This window comes from Lontra canadensis, unplaced genomic scaffold (assembly GCF_010015895.1).
Source record: "Lontra canadensis isolate GAN:19392208 unplaced genomic scaffold, GSC_riverotter_1.0 scaffold12, whole genome shotgun sequence".
NCBI lineage: Eukaryota > Metazoa > Chordata > Mammalia > Carnivora > Mustelidae > Lontra > Lontra canadensis.
In genome coordinates, this window is record NW_022631006.1 from 12,679,222 (window position 1) to 12,683,030 (window position 3,809).

The window sequence follows — 3,809 nt, forward strand, 5'->3', positions numbered from 1 at the left end:
CAGAACTTACACCCATTTTTAAATGTTTGTATTTTTTCTTACTGTGAAACTTTAAGTGCTCTTTGTATATTTTGGATAAAAACATTTTTAAAAGATTTTATTTATTTATTTGACGGACATCACAAGTAGGCAGAGAGGCAGGCAGAGGTGGGGGGGGCAGGCTCCCTGCTGAGCAGAGAGCCCATGTGGGGCTCAATCCCAGGACCCTCGGATCATGACCTGAGCCGAAGGCAGAGGCTTTAACCCACTGAGCCACCCAGATGCTCGGGTAAAAACCTTTTATCAGATAGGTCACTTGCAAATATTTTCTCCTAGTTTGTGGCCTGTCTTCTCATGCTCTTGAGGTTCACAGTTCTATCAGGTATCTTCCACTCTGAAAGTTTGCATTACCCCACTTCACCTCTACAAAAGACCTACATTAATACCTGCTTTCACTAACTTAATGAAACCTTAGGATTTTTGCTTTCTTATTTTTTTAAAGATTTATTCACTTATTTTAGAGAGAGAGTGCAGGAATGTTGGGGGGAAGGGCAGAAGGGGAGACTCTTTAAGCAGATCCTTCCCAGCCCACACTGAGCATGGAGCCAGTCTTGGGGCTGGATCCCACAACCCATGAGATCCTGACTGAGCTGCAACTAAGTTGGTGGCTCAACACACTGAGCCACCCAGGCACCCCTTAGGATTTTCACTTTTATGAGAGAAGGTGAAAGCAAAAACAGTGTTCAGCATTTGCTTTGTGGTGAGCCATTACAGAGGCTGCACACCCCCAGCAGTGACAGTGGTACTGCCAAGCTCCTTTTCTGGGAACTATACCCAGCATCTCAGCACCGAGCTGCCATAGCTTTGAAAGTCTCTGTGAGCATCTGTCCTTTATCTCAATTTACTTTGTGCATCTGCTAGCAAGATGTGCCCTGAAATATCAGAAAAGCCTAAGAAGAAGCTATTTTTTGGGTCTGGGAATGCTCAACTTTTTTCTTTATAAGTTAATGGTGATTGCTTCTTTGTTTAACTCCATTTTAGCTTTGGAGATGTTTCATAGGAATGCTCTACTTTTGGATAAGGAGGGCAACCTGTGTATGGAAAGAATAGTTTGTTTTTCATGTTCATTTATTTATTTGTTTCTGAGAAGCAGCCAACATTGCTGAGGTGATGAGAAAAGAACATTATGTTCTGGTATCCATGGAGTAGGGAGGTCCTAAAAAAGACAGTTAATTTCTGCCTGTTTTCAGTTGCTGGATTGCATATATCTCATCACTAGAAGCCATACGGAGATTAAGGAATAGAGTATGTGCCATCTGGAACTGAGGTTTACCTAGAGATTTCTTCTATATTCTTTGGCACTTTAGGGCCTTGTTGCTCTTGGAAGTTAGAGATCCCAAATCTGTGTCATATTGGCTGTAGGATCAGCCCTGTCTCACAGGGCTGCTTATCAATAAAACTATTTAGGTCCTCCAGTGTTAATAGTGATCTCACTGTGGTTCTAATTTGCATTTCTTTGGTAACAAATGCTATTGAGCATATTTTCATGTGCTATTTATATACTCTTTTGTGTAATTGAAATACTGTGTTCATTTTCTAAAAAAATGGGTTGTTTTCTTATTATTGAGTTGTAGAAGTTCATTACATATTTTGATATAAGTCCAATGTCAGGTATCTATTACAACCCTTTTTCCCTTTGTCTTTTCTTAATAGTGTCTTTGATGTTTTTAGTTTTGATGAAGTTCAACTCATTATTTTTTTCCTTTTATGTAAGTGCTTTTGTTTTCCTTATCTAAAAAGATCATTGCCTATCCAAAGATCACAAAGATATTTCCCTCTATTTTTAATCTAAATTTTTTTATCAGGTAGGTCATTTGCAAATATTTTTAATTAAAATATTTTAATTAAATATTTTTAATATTTTTAATATTTTTAATTTAATATTTTAATAAAAATATTTAAAATTTTTATCTTCTACATAGGTCCCTTAGATTTTCTGTAGTGTTAGAAAAAGGTCAAGGCTTACTTTTATTCATATGGCCATTAGTTTTACAGCATTATTTATTGAGAAGACTGTCCTTTCTTCATTGACTTACCTTGGCACTTATACCAAAAATCAATGACTCATGTACATGTGAGTCTGCTTCTGGAATCTCTAATTTATTTCATTGAGCCACGAACTATCCTGTCACTGCACTGTCTTTATTACTTACTTATAGCATAAATCCTCTAACTTTGTGATTTGTTTCAAGTGAACTTCTGGTTCATCTCAATGTGTAGCTCCATTCTTCCTCTTACAACTAAAAATCCTTTAGTTTGTATCCTTTAGTTAAATCCTTGTGCATTTAACGCAACCATGAGCTCAGGAAGTTTCTAAAGGTAGTAAAAAGAAGATGGGCTGCCTAGGGATCCCAGGACTTAAGGAAGAATAGGTGGTGAGTTTCTGGGTTTCCCTATAGCCTCTCCTATATCTTGAACCAGGAGCTACAGAAATCTTCAACCCAGATGGCCAACAGGTCAGATACCAACAGCTCCCAACATTCCCCTGGCAAGTAAGTAACAAACAACTCGGTTTCTACTTGCCAAAGTTTGGAAAAGGATGGCCTAACAACAAAATATTTTAGCCAATACAAACCCTACTCCATCCAAACACCAATGGAAAAACCACACACCTCACCCCTACCCCACAAAAACAAACTATGTGCTCCAGTCCCCTCACTGGATATTAGCAGGGCTGAGCAGGAAGGAGATCTTCCATTTCCTGCCCTGGGGAAGCACATGATGCTCTGATTTCTATACCAGGGTGGTGTCTACAGAGTCCAGTGGTCAACTGAGTCTCCATGACCACCCAGAAGCCACAAGAAATAAGGAGGCAGTGCTAGTCACCACTAGGTTGAAGGGAGAGGTAGACACATCCATAGTTATAGTTGGGAATTTCAATATCCTACTCTTAGCAATTGATAAAATTACTGAACAGAAAACTCTTTTGGCTTTTCTTAGTCTTTTGTATTTTCCCTAAAAATTTTGAATCAGTCTTTCAATTTTTCAATAAAACTCTACTGGAATTTCAGTTAGGATTTTGTTTATAGGTTGTACATCTCTAGGCCAATTTAACAAGCATTGACTTATCAATATGGAGTCTTTCAATATATAAACTGGTGTCTTCCCATTTATTTAGGTCTTTATTTTACTAATGTTTTATAATTTTAGTGTGCAGATGTTACACATTTTATTAAGCTTATTCCTATTATTTCATATTTTATAGTATTTTAAATGATTTATTTAGCAAAAATGTATTTGGCCTTGGAAGATACTTTTTGCTGGATACAGACCTTGGGGCCGACAATTTTTTGTTTGTTTGTTTCAGCACTCTAAAGATATTATTCCAGATTTTTCTTACCTTAATTTTTCTGATAAGAGGTCAATATTCACTTGTGTTATCGTTCCATGGTACATGTGTCATTTTGGTATCTCCTTTTAAGATTTTCTCTTCAGGGGCGCCTGGGTGGCTCAGTCATTAAAGCATTTGACTTTGGCTCAGGTCATGATCCCAGGGTCCTTGGATGGAGCCCCGCATCAGGCTCCCTGCTCAGTGGGGAGTCTACTTCTCCCTTTCCCCCTGCCTCCTGCTCCCCCTGCTCATGCATGTGTGTTCTCTCTCAAATAAATAAACACAATCTTTTTTTTTTTTTAAAGACTGTGTTTATTTATTTGTCAGAGAGAGAGAGTGAGCACACAAGCAGGGGAAGCGGCAGGCAGAGAGAGAAGCAGGCTCTCCACTGAGCAAGGAGCCCAATGTGGGACTTGATCCCAGGACCTTAGGATCATGA